This window comes from Ochotona princeps, chromosome 28 (assembly GCF_030435755.1).
Source record: "Ochotona princeps isolate mOchPri1 chromosome 28, mOchPri1.hap1, whole genome shotgun sequence".
In the NCBI taxonomy this organism is placed as follows: domain Eukaryota; kingdom Metazoa; phylum Chordata; class Mammalia; order Lagomorpha; family Ochotonidae; genus Ochotona; species Ochotona princeps.
Genome location: NC_080859.1, coordinates 20,053,036 through 20,067,468, shown reverse-complemented (window position 1 = coordinate 20,067,468; position 14,433 = coordinate 20,053,036).

Sequence of the window (14,433 nt, the reverse complement as noted above, 5' to 3'; positions counted from 1 at the left end):
AAAGGTGGGTGGGACAAATTTCCCAATTCATTTTATATTTATCAGCACTTGTGGATAGGGTGTGGTAATTTGATGGATGCCCTGGAGACTCCAATATGGTGAATAATGTTCTGAGGGCTACTTGAGTGGCTTTAGTAGTTCTGAGAGTCATTGGCTTTATTGCATCAGGGTTGAAAAAAATCTTTCCAAAGTCTATTGGCTGACCAGGTCCACCACAGTGCATCCACAGACCCAGGAAGGTGTTGCAAAGTTTGACCAAAAGGGTGGTCCAATCTGTTCTGCTTTCCATCCTCTGATATGGCACTTGGCTTGCTCTGCTGGTCTAAATGAGCTAGCTGTCATGTTCTTATGTGTATCTGGGCATGCTTTCCATTGCACAGGCATCAGCAACTGAGGAGGTACACCTCCAACAGATGTACTCCAATGCCAAATGAAGTATGTTGCAATTTTTCCCCGTGACTAGGGCTCCATAGGCAGTCATAAGTCCATCATTATGCTATTTAAGTGTATCCTGACATTGTAGGTATGAGCAATGGCAGAGAGTCCAGGAGCCTATTATCAAGATATATTTAATAGTTTCATTGGGGGGGGTCCACCTTTTATTTGAAAGTAGAGATGCATACTGCATTGTATTTTCATGTTTGGATATGATAGTCTATTTTACCGTTCTTCTAGATGGCTATATGTACAGAATTTTTAAAGTAAAAGAATTTTTTGTTAGAAGATTATAAGTACTTTTCCTCCATTTGAAATCCAAGAGTAACCAGATTTGTGTGCTTTGGAGTTCAGGCTGTGTCAAGACTGTTTCATGTTGCTCCTGCTACGGTGCAGAGGAACTTATTATTTCTCTGAATTCTTTCCTTATAACCAAAAGTTCTGGGAATCCAAGCTCAGAAGGTGTTGCTCACTGCTAAGCTATTCCAGGAGACAAAGAAGGAATCACTTTCTTTGGTTTTTGGTGGAACAAATAATGAGAAGTAAGAGATAGAAACTGCTGTTTTGTAAACAACTTAATCATGAGGAAATTCATGCAAAAGGAAATCTTAATACTAATGGGGGCAGAACAGTTTGAATATTAAGAAGCCAAGAATCCAAACCAAACAAAAAAATTGTCTAGTATAAAAGGAAATATGAATTTCTTTTCTCTCTCTCTCTCTCTCTCTCTCTCTCTCTTTCTCTCTCTACTTGATCCTAAGAGAGAGAAGTTGGCTGGAGATTAGAGACCATTGAACTGAAAGACTGCTTCGCAAATGAAAGCTTCATGCTCTGAGAAACACTTTGGGACCAGCCAGTGGAGATAGGTTAATAGTTTTTGCTAACTCTCTAGCTTAAGCCTGTTGGAGACCCTAAGCACTGTAGCCTATCAGACACACACACACACACACACACACACACACACATCCCTTATTCCTTTAATTTATAGAGATAGTTTCCCTATAATTTTCCTACTGGAATTTCTGAGGAATTCCAAGTAAAGCATGCAAGGAATTGTAATTGTCTAACTTATTATAGCTTTCATTTGATTCTTTTGATTGCTTTTGCTGATCCTGAAAAAAATCACACCCCAGGGGCAGGCATTGTGACACAGTGGATTAAAACAGCTCTTGCAACACTGGTGTCCCACATCAGATTGCTGGTTTGAATCCCAACTACTCTACTTCCCCTAAGGTGAATGTGTTTGGAAAAGCAGCAAAGGAAGTGCTTGGACACCTGTCATCCATATGGGATATTTAGCTGGATTCTAGGTTCTGGCTTCAGCCTGGCTCAGTCCCAGCAACTGTGGCCATTTGGAATACGAACCAGCATTCAAATACCTGTTATGTCTCCTACTGATACAACTTTGTAGCTTCTACATGTAAGCACGGACATGAGTTTATTTTTCACAAAGACTGAAATAACTTTTAGATGATTTGTTTCCTTAAGCATGATACATTCCAGTTCCATCCAAGTTTCACAGCAACTGAACCATTTCATACTCCTAACAACACTGCACAAGGCTTCCATATCCTTGCCAACAATTTCTTTTTTCTGATAGCATCCTTCCAATGTGGTTGAGGTTGCATTTTGTTGTGCTTTTGATTTACATTGCCCTAATGATTTCTGATGTTGAGAATCTTTTCATGTATCTATAGCTCTTTTGGGATAATTTTTAATAGAAATATCTATTAAGATCCTTTGCCTACTACTAAGTGTTTTGATTTTTGTTGTTGAATGATGGGGAATCTTAGCATGTTCTAAATAGGAACTTCTTATTAAATATATGATTGGTAGATCTTTCTTCCTGTACTGTGGGCTTTCTTTTTAATGCTCTTCAATGCATCATTTGACACAAAGAACACTTTAATTTTCATACAGTCCAATTGATCCAGTTATTCCTTTTGTTGTCTGTAATGTGGTGTCATGTCCAAAAAATATTTTCAAAATTTAGTTCTCATTTTTAATGTGAGTAAACAAAGGTCAAATGATCATAATTTTATGCAAACTCTTTGACAATAGCACACAGAAGCTGTTTTGAAGCTGCACCTGTGTAACCTGAATAACCCAGTTAGCAAAACAAGATTAAGACATTATGCAAAAGGAAAATGACAAGGCTGTCTCACTTGTTGCTACAGATAAGTCATATACACATATTTGTACATAAAGCATAGCCATATTTAGAACAGAATAGAGCCAATTTGAATTGATCACAGGACACAAGAATGATTTAATATTAGAAAAATTATAATTTACACCCATAACAGATTAAAAAAAAACAGAGTAAACCTTTTATATCTAAGAGATTACTTCAGAAAGTTAATAGAAAGAATTGAATTATAAGATATGTTTATTTTGGTAAATAAAATTTAAACATAAGCACAGCTTTTCAAAACATGCATTTTAATAGATATTTTGAAGCGCTCATTAAAGAGCATGCTGCAGATTTAGAGCATAAGTTATGCTTGCTATTAATAATGTGTGCATAATGGCATAATAAAATTAGTTGAATGAAATGCTTTTAATAAACTGCCTTATAAATATTTAAAGAAACATTAAAGTCAGAATTAAAATAAAATTAGTGGTCTTAATCTATCAGCCAAAAAATATGCTAACTAAAAAAGGTCTGATTAGGTAGCACTAAATATATAGATGTCTTGTTAACATACCTTTTAAATCTCACCTTTGTAAAGATTAAGACTTCCTCTCCCCTATGGTATTAGGAAAATTTGTTGTAAACAATTCCTTGTTAGCAATAAAATAATTACTTTTCATGAACTGACAACAATGTGAAATATAGAAGGCCTCCCCTTGAGCATTTTTTTTTAAAATAAAAAGACTTTTCTTTTTAAATAAAGGTAAGATACCTTCCTGGGGGTAGGGGATTCCTGTTTTTGGAATTCCCATCAGATATTCAGAGAATGTAAGAACTATATTCACGTCCAGAATAAAATCATGAATCACAACACGCTTGGCATCCCACCAAATCCAACATGCTTGGCATCCCACCAAATCCAACACACTTGGCATCCCACCAAATCCAACATGCTTGGCATCCCACCAAATCCAACACTTGGCATCCCATCAAATCCAACACATTTGACATGCCATCATATCCAACCCTCTAGTGAGGGGCTACATGCCTTTCTGATGGTATGTGGAAAGGTAGACATAGAACAGACAAGTGAAGGCAGTATCTTGATTCCTTTATATTTTGGATGTGTTTGCAGTGTTCTGTCCACCTGGGACTGGTGAAGGGATTGCTACCTTTGAAAACAGACACACTCACTGGCTGACATGAGAACCAGAAATGTGGTGAGGGACTGGCTGGTATGGTAGCAACACCAGCCAGTTCGTGTTGGGGCCAGGACTGGGGGCTGGCTAGACTGTGCTGGGCTGCAACATCTGCCAGCATGAGCTGGAAATGAAGCAGACCAGGCCAAGCTAGGCTATAGCACCCATCGGAGAATGCCGAAGTGAGGTGGACCATGCCAGATAGGACTGAAGTACCAAACAGCACATGTAAGTCCAGGGTGGGGTGAGCCTAGTAGGGGGGCTTTGGCGATTCCCCTGATGTGCCAGTTCTCTCCTTAGTGAGCATGCACCCCTGTCCTTGAGCACTTTACAGGCACAGATAGTATTAATCACATCAAATATAAGTATTTTAAGATTCAAGTTATTCTTGAGATTTTAATTTGACAACTGTCTAGATAATTTACATCTTAGCATATCTGAATGAACTGTATATTCAAAGTATAAAATTGTGTTTTTTTTTAAAAAGGCCTATTTTAGCATTCTTTAAAAATGACTCAGTGTAACACCATAGCTACCAAATGGAAAACAAGATCGTTAGCCTGTACTAGATCAGTAAAGAGTATTTTAGACAAAGCACTACTCAGGAAATACTTTAGAGTCCATCATTGTAAGCACAGAGCATTTCTGTCATTAGCAGTGGTTACCAAATTAGCTGCAAATGAATCTCTTCCAGGAGCTACTCCTGATCTGCTTTGCTGAGAGATGGGGGTTAGGAACGGTTTCACAATCACAGTGTGAGATGATGCTTGTGGTTTTAAAATCCTTAAACACTTGGAATGTCTGTCAGCCAAGGGTCACTGCCAACATTCTCCGCACTATAAAACATGAAGTATACGGATGCCTTTGAAACCCCACATCATACAATGTAGATACCTTCATCTTATTCTCATATCCTTAGTATGATAATGGTTTGTGCCTTCTCTCCGTTATGTGAATGATCTTCCAGAAAGGGAATTGAAGGTTGAGGATTTGGCATGGCGACCAAGATCCTATCTGGGGACATCTACATCCTGTATGTAGTGCCTAGCTTCGAGTTGTGGCTCTGCTCCCAAGTGCAGCTTCCTGCACCCTGGAAAGCAATAGGTAATGACTCCAGTCATTGAAATCCTGAAGTCTACATGTGATGCCATGGTTGAGCTCCTGGCTCCTGGCTTCAGCCTGGCTCAGCTTCAGCTCTTGTAAGCTTTTCGTGAGTGAATCAGCAAACGAAAAATCTCTGTTTAATCTTTTCTCTTTGCATCTCTGATTTTCAGGTAAATGCAATAAAAAGCTTAAAACTACACGTAGATGAAATTGGAAGAAATTAGGGCTTTCCTTTATAGAGCTACCAACTGGGATGTTGCAGTTAGCAAAATTACTGACTATCTGCAGTCTATTGATGCAATGGAGGTTGTATTTGTTTTTATGCCTGTTGTAATGAATTACCAAAAATGTGACATCTTACAAGAACAGAAACACATTTTCTTAGAGTTCTGAAGATGATGGTGGTTCAGTGTTGGTTCCTTTTGGAGCTTCTGAAGAAGAATCTGTTACTTGTTTCTCCTCTATCAGTAGCGCTTCATAGTGTTCTGCTGTTTGTTAATTTCTCAGTACAATCTATTCCTCCCTTTTTGCATGGTCTTCCCGATTGTGTCTGTAATATTTCCTTCCTGTCATGCAGGGGAAATAATGATTAGATTTAGGACCATTCTTACATCAAGCATGATCTTGAGATCTTTAACTTATTTATACTTGTAAAATATGAAGCTCCAAGTAGAATCATATTCACAAGTATTGGAGACTAAATCTGACATGTCCTAATTGTGTTCTTGGGGGACATTGTCCAACCCTGTGACACAGGCAAGACTGCATTGCAGCATTAGTCTTCTGGGGACTCTGGTATGGACCATGAGTATGGAAAAGTATGTTGAAGATTAAATCCTGTAAGGTTACTTGGGTCCTTGGTCATGCTTTGTTTCTGTTTCTACAAAGTGATTTCTTTTTAGATTTTGGTCAGTAAAAAACACAAAGTGATTCTTTCAGAACTTCCAAAGAAGTTTGAAAGCTTGAGACACTCTGTCTTTTTTTTTTGCTTAATTATGTTATTTGTCCATTATTTCTAAATTCTAAGTTGGTTATCTGCAGGAAAAAAAAACAAAATAAATGGACTTTGACTTTGAACTGCCTACCACATATAGAGACTGATAAGTTTTTAAAACGATTTATGTGTTTTTATTGGAAAGTCAGATATACAAAGAGGAGGAGAGACAGAGAGGAAGATCTTCCATCCACTGATTCCCTCCTCAAGTGACCACAATAGCCAGAGCTGAGCCAATCCGAAGACAGGAGCCAGAAACTTCTTCCAGGTCTCCCACACGGGTGCAGAGTCCTAAGGCTTTGGGCCGTCCTCAATTGCTTTCCCAGGCCACAGGCAGGGAACTAAAAAGGAAGTGAAGAGGCTGGGATTAGAACTGGTGCCCATATGGGATTCTGGCACATGCAAGGTGAGGACTTCAGCCACTAGGCTATCATGCCAGGCCCAAGATTACTAATTCTTTATTGCACAGCCTTAAGATTATACTTACTATATTAGATATTTGTATGTTTATATATATACATATATATCTATCTATATAGATAGTAAGCAAGTAACATAGATACATGTTTTAAAATATATTCATTTTTAATGCATGAGGGATATTAAAAAGCTTATTGAACATGTGAATAATCAAGACAGAATTACGCATGGAAGGATTCTTTTGCACCAAAAGAATGTGGTCTGGCCTTAGTCGCTCCATTCTCAGGGAGATTATGTTGCAAAGCGATACTGTGTTTCTCTTGAGGTTGATTTATACAAGACGAGACAACTTCTGCTTGGCTTTTCTGTAGAAAGTGCACCTAAATTGGGAATCCTGAGTCACCATGTAACATCACTGCCTCTCCTCCACTACTGTGCTGAGAGATCATGTGGAAGAACCACACAAAGAATTGCCAAGTATCCCCGGCAGCTCCAGACCAAAGGCCTGAGTCACTCCAGCTGGTCACCAGGCATGTGATGACCTGACTCTCAAGCCCGTTAGCCGTCATAGCTGAGTGGAGGAGGGGCGAGCCACTTCTGATGAAACCTGAACAAATTGCGTATCTGTGAAAGAATAGACACTGCTGGTATTTTTTTTTTTTTTAAGATTTACTTATTTATTTATTTTTGTAAGGCAGAGTTACAGAGAGAAGGAAAGACAGAGAGAGAGAGTTTTTTGGTTTTTTTTGATTCACTCCTCAAATGGCTGCAATAGCCAGGGTGGAAGCGATCTGAAGCCAGGAGCTGAGAGATTTTCCAGATCTCCCACGTGGATAATAGGGGCCCAGGATCTGGGCCATCCTTCACCTCTTTCCCAGGACATAAGCAGAAAGCTGGATGGGAAGTGGATCCACCAGGACACAAATCATCGGTTCACTTTCAGCCCACGTGTCTACTTAAACATAAGGTGAACCAGTTTGTAGGTATAGTGGGATATTTTTTTTTTCGCTGTCATTCTTTTTAAATTGAATACCTAATCTTTAAACCATTCCTATTTATTCTGACAATGCTGGGAAGGCGTCACTATTGCCACTGTGTTGATTATCATGTCTTGCAGTAACTTTTTTTTCTTTTGTTGATATTTTACTTTGTGTTACATTGACACTTTGGATATTGATATACGCTGAATTCTTTCTGTTGAATGTATTTCCTGTAGGTGGTTTTTTTGTGGCTATTGTGGGACTTTCACCAAACAGCTTCTAGTGATTTAATCTCAAATTATATCTTAATTTAAATTACAAAAAATATTCTATACCTTAAACTCTCCAACAGTTTGTTATTAATGTCATAATTTAAGTCACTTGATATTTGACTATTTAATATATTTTACGTAATTTTATTTTAACTTACATATTGTAACTAAAATGATTTATCAACCTCCATTGCACTCTGATACACTTGTCTATATATTTACTCTTTTTTTTATAAGATTATAGTATGATTCTTTTTTTTTTTTTTAAAGATTTGTTTATTTTATTACAAAGTCAGATATACAGAGAGGAGGAGAAACAGAGAGGAAGATCTTCCGTCCGATGATTCACTCCCCAAGTGAGCCACAACGGCCGGTGCTGCGCTGATCCGAAGCAGGGAAACTAGAACCCCTTCCGGGTCTCCCACGCGGGTGCAGGGTCCCAATTCATTGGGCCGTCCTCAACTGCTTTCCCAGCCTCAAGCAGGGAGCTGGATGGGAAGTGGAGCTGCCAGGATTAGAACCGGCGCCCATATGGGATCCCGGGGCTTTCAAGGCGAGGACTTTAGCCGCTAGGCCACGCCGCTGGGCCCTATATATTTACTCTTATTAAAAAATTTTCTATTTTATATTTCTGCTACTTGGCAGTCATTTGAGCTTAAAGAGCTCCCTTTACCTTATCTTATAATGATGGGTTAGTGTCTTTATATTCATAAGATAGTTTGTCTTGGTATAGTGCGCATGATTCAAAGGTTTTTGGATTTTTTGTTTTGTTTCATTTCATTTCAGCACTTAAATATATCATCACACTTCCTTCTGATTAGTCTACCGACCATCTTATAGTGTTCCCTCATGTGTGATAAATTGCTCTTTCCCTCGCTACTTTCAAAATTTTCTTGGGCGAGTGTTGGCAGGCTAAGTAAGGCACTGCTTGGAAGCCTGCACCTCATATTGCAATGATTGTATCTGAGTCCTGTCTCTAACTCCTGTTAATCTGAACCTGGAGGCAGCAAGTAATGGCATAAATACTTAGTGGCCTGGCAACCATGCAGGAGCCTCAAACTGACTTCCAGGCTTCTGTATGCAACCTGGTAGAGGGTGAGGTATTTTGGGCATTTGGGGAATGAACTAGCAGATGAAAGGTTCTCTCTCTTTTTGTTCCCTATTCAGATAAATACACATGTTTATCAAATTGGTGAGAAATTTTTTTGATTTATCTTTTCTGGGATGTGTTGTGTTTCCTGATACCAGATGTGCAGTACCTTCCCCAGACTTGGGAATCTTCTTGTTGTTATTTGCTCAAATATTTTTGTCTCCATTTATCTCTTTATTCTTTAAGAACTCCCGTAGTGTCCCATAATGATCCAGTAAAGCATTTATCCTTCTTTTAAAATTGTCTCTGATTTTTACTTCTTTGGGTGATTTTTTGGTGATCTGTCTTTGGCTTTTGCTGATCCTTCCTTTTGGCTGGTTTAGTCTACAGTAGTAATCCATTAATTGGGCTTTTCACTTCATTGTATTTTATTCTCTTAGATGCCTTTTTCAGACAACTCACCGGTTCAAGCTTTGACAGTACGTATCTGGGCAAATAGAGACCCTGAGGTGGAATATGTCAATCAATGGACCTTGGAAAGATCTCTCAACCTTGGAGCAATGAAATCAACAACATTCTCAGAACTGATGAAACCACTTAAGCAGCACCCTCGAAACATGCTCCATGTTGGCAACCCTTTGCTGACACTGAATGGCCATCCCCATCCCTGGGTACCGATGTGTCTGTGCTGCTTGAAGCAACTCTCTCCCTTTCCCTTCAGATACAGGAATTTAAAAAATTGGAAGCAATTGGTTTATCCACTTTCCCCCATTCTTTTACCTTTTCCACCCTGATTGGTGATCCAGATGGGTATGCATCCTTCTGAACTATGTAAACAGCATCAAAAGTAAAGCTGATTCCCTAAAAATAAATAAATGCATACATACATAAATATATACATAAATAAAAGCTTTAAAAGATGTCTGTTTCATTCTTTTTTGGACTACTTATTTCTATGTTGGAATTATGACTTTATAATTATGACTTTATTATTGTCCTGCTGAGCTTGTTGAGCATCTTCATGAAGGGTATTTTGAATTTTGTATCAGGCTAATTATACATCTTCATTTCGCTTTTCTTGGTTTAGTTTCTCTTTAGTTTGGAAAATATTTCCCTGTTTCTTCATTTTCCTTGGCTCTTTATGTTGATGAATGACAAAACAACACCCTCTCCGGTCATGATGGACTGCCCTCATACAGGACAAGACACTTGCTAGTAGGCTTGGCTGGAGATTTGTAAAATCACTGAAAGCTCAATGCTGAGTTTGATGCTGCCTTTGATTTCAGTGGCCCTTGGCCCTCTGACGTATGCTGAGTCCTGTCAGTGCCAGAAAGGGGTAAGACAGAAGACAGTGCTTTGCTCAGCCCAAAGAGAAATCACATTGTCCAGTGTATGCTCCATCCCATTAGCGCCTTCCCCAGGGAAAATCTGAAATCTGAGGGGTTTCCTCTTGATCATTTGCTATTGAACCAAGGATAGGATTTACAGTAAGAGGGTATGTTTTATGCCTTGGATTATATTTTATTGTATTTTATATTTTGAGACAACATTTGCAAATGTTATCTCATAGCCAAAGGTTTAATATTCCACCAAACAAGTTCAAATATAAAAGCAAAAAATATTTTAGCTCAGACAGAGACCATAAAGAATAAAATGAAAAACCTGCTAACTTGAGCAATACATAGTAAACTTCAAGGTGGTCACTAAACATGAGAACAATAGTTGTATATTTTCCCCAACAGTTTTCACAATGATTCAAAACAAAGTTGGAAACCCTTTATATTTGCAGCAAATTCAAAGTGCACACAGGTACTTCCTACATTTTTTTTCTTTTATTTTTACTGCTCATGTCTAAGGGAGAACAGGTAGAATTTGCCTTTCTATGCCCAGTTGATTTCACCAAATATGATGTCCTCCAGTTGCAATCATTTTAATGAACAGGATAGAATTTAATTCTTTTGATAGCTGAATAAAATTCCATTTTACATTTCATATACATTATATACATTTTGTTTCCATACATAAATACATTTTTATGTTTTCTTTACATAGACATGTGCATACACATACATATATATCACAATTTATTCATTCATCTGATAATGGACACCTTGATATAACTATTGAGAACATTGCTGTTATAAACATAACTGTGTGGGTATCTTCTTGATGAAATGCCCTCATGTCTTTTGTATTTAAGACTATTTCTTTTAAAGATTTATTTATTCATACATTTCAAAGTCCATGGTACAGAGGGGAGGAAGGGAAGGAGAGACAGAGGAAGGGAAAAAGACATTTTCTATAAGCTGCTTCACGCTGCAAACGGCCATAACGGCCAGGACTGGGTCAAGCCCAAGCCAAGAGTCAGGAACCTCATCCAGGTTTCCCACGTGGGTTCCAGGCACTTGGATGTTCTTCCCTTGCCTTTCCCTTTTAGCAGTGAGCTGAACTGGAAGTGGAGCAGCTGGGTCTCGAACCAATGCCATATCAGATGCTAGCGTTTCAAGTGGCAGCTCTCTCTGCTACTCCACACTGCCAGCTCCCATTTCTGCTTGCTTGTTCTTTTGTTTATTTTTTAAAAGAAATCTCTCTACTGTTTTCCACAGTAATTGTACTAATTTACATTCCCACTCAACACTCCCCTTTCTCTTCATCTCAGCCACATGTGTTACTGCCTGTCTTCTGAATAACCACCTTACTGATGTTCCATTTTCCTGGTGGCTGGTGATGCTAAATTTTTCTCCATGTGTTTGTTGGCCATTTGTATTTTTTCTTTTGGGAACTGTCTATTGAAATTCTTTACCCAGCTTGTAACTGGAGGTAATCCCATTCACAATATCCACACACACACACACAATCAAACATTTACGGATTAATTTAGCCAGAGAGGTGAAGCTCTATGATGAAAATTCCACATCACTGATGAAAGCAATCAAGATACATAAATAAAAATGAATTATTTGCTCACAGATATGAAGAGTCAATGTAATTAAAGCATCTATACTAACTAAAGGAATCTACAGATTCAATTCAATTCTTATCTGAACACCATCAATGTTGTTTACAGAATTAGAAAAAAATCCTAAAATTCATATGAAATCACAAGAGATCAATACTATTTTGTGAGTTTCTAAAATTCTAAATAATATTAGTTGAATCAGTTTGCATATGGTTGTGTTTGATCTTAAAGAGCAATTATATTTTCTGGTAAAGATGCTTTATTACTTATTCATTCAGCATGTATACATGTAGTATATACATATATCAATTATATTAAATTTATCACCCAGTTACAAAGTTATCTAACATTCAAGCTTTTGACTAGAGGGTTGTATTCTCCCCCAAACCCATACAAGGGTATTTCAGAAGGATTTTAGAAAAGCTAACATAAAAGTACTTTTTCCAAGTGCACTGGCAGAGAACAGGATTGGAAATTGAGCAGCCAAGACTAGAACTAGAACCTATATGGGATTTTGGCCTCACAAGTAGCAGTTGACCCCTCTGTGTCATAACAACAGCTCGATTTTGGGTGATTTTTAGATAAAGCTTTGAATTTTAAAATTCAGTGCTGATAATCGAGGATTTGGAAACTATTGAGATGGAATGAGTATATTTCACATATGAGAAAGACATAAATTTGGAGAGTTTGAGATGTAATATTATGGATTGAATATTTATACTCTCTCTAAATTCACATTGAGCCCTAGCCACCGTGTGATGGCTTTTCGAGTAAGAAGTCATTATGGTCAATTGAGGTCCTCATTGTGAGCGTCTGCTCTGATAGGATTACCAGGTTTATAAGGAGGAACACTAGCATTCTTACACTCCGTGTACCCGTCACGTGAGAACACACTGCGATGGTGGCTGTCTACAAGTCAGAAAGAACACCCAAATCAGGGACTGAATTGGCAAGCACTTTGATATGTGATTGTTGAGCTTCAGAGCACAGAGAAAACAGATTTCTCTTGTTTAAACCATAAAGTTGATAACAATTTGTTGTTGCAGTCAAAGCAGAACAAGCAGTGCCACACCACAGTGTAAGTCTGATTGCTTTCGAAATGATCCACAGAACCTCCCAAAATGGAAGTGCTTCAAAATAATACATGGAGCTAGGTTTTAAAAGGAATGTAACTCGTTTTCTGGAATTCAGTAGTATTTTAATACAAGCAAAAGACAAATTTTCCTAAGTGTTAGGTTTGGCAGAGCAGGATGCTAATTCGAAGCAGAGTGAAGTGAGTCCATGATGGATCATTCCAGCCTTGTCTCCTTAGGAATGTCTGGAATGCCTTCCAGGAACCACTCAGGCCTTGTCTCAGCTCGCCAGGAAGAATATCCTGTGCTATAGATCACTTGATTCAGGTCACTTGCATGCCTCTCCCATCCCCCATGCCTTGGTGGCCATTTCTCTCATGCAGTCACCCCACCCACTCACCCCCACCAAGCGGAAATGGTTCTTGGCCAACTCCCACTAGGGAGCAATGGATCAGATTTTCTCTCCTTAAAACAAAACAAAACAAAACAAAAAAACCAAAAAAACTCTGCCTGAACTAAAAGTGTCTCCCTCTCTCTCAATCACGCATGAACCTAACAATAAGAATATAACAAGTTGTGTTCTTGCAGAGATTTGAAAATACATTCATAATGTTATTTTAGAGTTAAGTCTTTTAGACTATGCCTGGAATATAAACCTAGTGATAAATTCATGCATCAATCCTACCTTCTCACTTAAAGAATCAAAACTCCGAGTGATAAACAATATGTCCATTAGATTTTTAATAACTTAAGGGGCCCTATCTTCTTTATTTTTGCTGAATAGTTCTTGGGAAATAAATTTCTCCAATAAATATTTTCAGTTAATGTTTGCTAGCTTAATGTTTGCTTTCTCTTCATTATGACAGAGCATAAACGTTGCTTCTGTTCGTCTTCAAGCACATTCAAATTACTATAAAGAAAAATTGTCAAGAAGTGTAATAGACGATCAGGGCCTTAGCACATTCCAGGAAGATGAAAATTGGAAGATTGGAAAGTGGTGAAGGAACTACAGCCTGGAGAACCACAGCTTGGAGTTCACGCAAGAAACGACTAAAGCAGAACTGAGGAATACTGCTTCTCTGCTAGAGCAAAGTCACTAAAACAAAAAATGAAAGTATCAATAATACCGAGATTAAGTGTCAGAAAGGAAATAGCATGGGAATATTAGAAAACTTTTTATCTGTTACTTTCTTTTTTTTTTTAAAGATTTATTTTTACTTTTATTACAAAGTCAGATATACTGAGAGGAGGAGAGATAGAGAGGAAGTGGAGCTGCCGGGATTAGAACCAGCGACCATATGGGATCAAGGCAAGGACCTTAGCCACTAGGCCACGCTGCCAAGCCCTATCTGTTACTTTCTACACTCCAAACCCTGAACAGTTTCCACACTTAAGATGGGTTTCATCTCAGATGTATAATGAAATTGAGTAATCACCCTGGAAGGTCAAGGCCTTCTGAATGGCATTTCTATAGAAACATTTAATATTCTGACATTTGATTTCTCCCTACTGTATATCTATAATGATTCTAATAGGTTACCTTAAGACAGTTTAAGCCAGAGAAAATGGAACTTATTAGAAAATCATCTAGGAGATAGCATTACGAATATTACAGGACAGCAACCAGGAAAGTTTTTTTTTATTACAAAGCTGTCTGTCTCTTGTTTCCCCTTCTGTGTTCTTTCTCTTTTTACACTGACGTTTGGAGTATCTTTCTGTAAACGGTTATCTTACAATCACCAGAAAGTGTTTCTTTTGTACAAAAACTAAATC